Below are 1039 nucleotides of genomic sequence, written 5' to 3' on the forward strand. Positions count from 1 at the left end.
CACAGGACTGTTAAGGGCATAAAATGAACAAACGGATCCATGCCATGTGCTGGAACAAGCCTGGGCTATGAGTACTTAACTGATCATGAGCTTGTTTACACAGTGATCAGCCTCATATCACACAACTTAAAAGTAGCTGTGTAAATATTCTTAATTACCCCACAAATAGTTCCTCATATTAGTAAATTCACAGGGAGCTTCCTAAATAATTTCTATGACCAGTTTTCTTGTTTTTTTTTTTTTTTTTTAATTCCATTACTTTCAAATGATAAACCCAAAATTAATTAGGTGGTCCTCAACAGGAAAGTGAACAAAGTTTTATGTTCAGCCACTGATAGGGAATATAATTGATATCAACTGAAAGAAGTGTCCCTTAGCTGTATTCATGCCCTTTCCTAGGCTGCCACACCTCCTTTCCAGATGCTTGCTCACTTGCACTTAGTTATCTAGAGGGCAAGGAATATTGTACTTTTGTAACAGCTCTTATTCACATATACCTACATGGGCTACACACTGCCAGATAAAATAGCCGTATTAATCATCAGACATCTGCAGGATTTGTATACAGATTCATTTAATCCTCATAACTACGTTGTATGGAAGTAGTACCTTATATGGAAATATAGTACCTTATATAGAAGTGTGGGCTTATGTGCCTTGCCCAAGGTAACGGGTGATGAGTAAGGATCAGAGTTCAATTGTGGTCAAACTCCTCCAACACCAGGATGTTTTCACTGCACTGTGCTTGCTAGTGTTGCTATAACCTGAGCCAATTCTGGAAATAGGTGAGATTTGGTCATTAGGAGTGATGATTCATCCTTTTTATGCATAGGCAATTTACAAAGAGTTTTCTCAGAACACTGTTGCTTTAGTCAGATAGCTCTTGATTTCTCTATGCCTCTATTGTGGGCTAATCTTCAAACAGCCTGGTGTGCTGCAGTTCATGGGGTCACAAAGAGTCAGACATGACTGGGCAACTGAACTGAACTTCAAACAATGATGATTATTAAAAGCATACAAAAAAGTTAGCATAATATGC

Source organism: Cervus canadensis, chromosome 10 (assembly GCF_019320065.1).
Source record: "Cervus canadensis isolate Bull #8, Minnesota chromosome 10, ASM1932006v1, whole genome shotgun sequence".
NCBI lineage: Eukaryota > Metazoa > Chordata > Mammalia > Artiodactyla > Cervidae > Cervus > Cervus canadensis.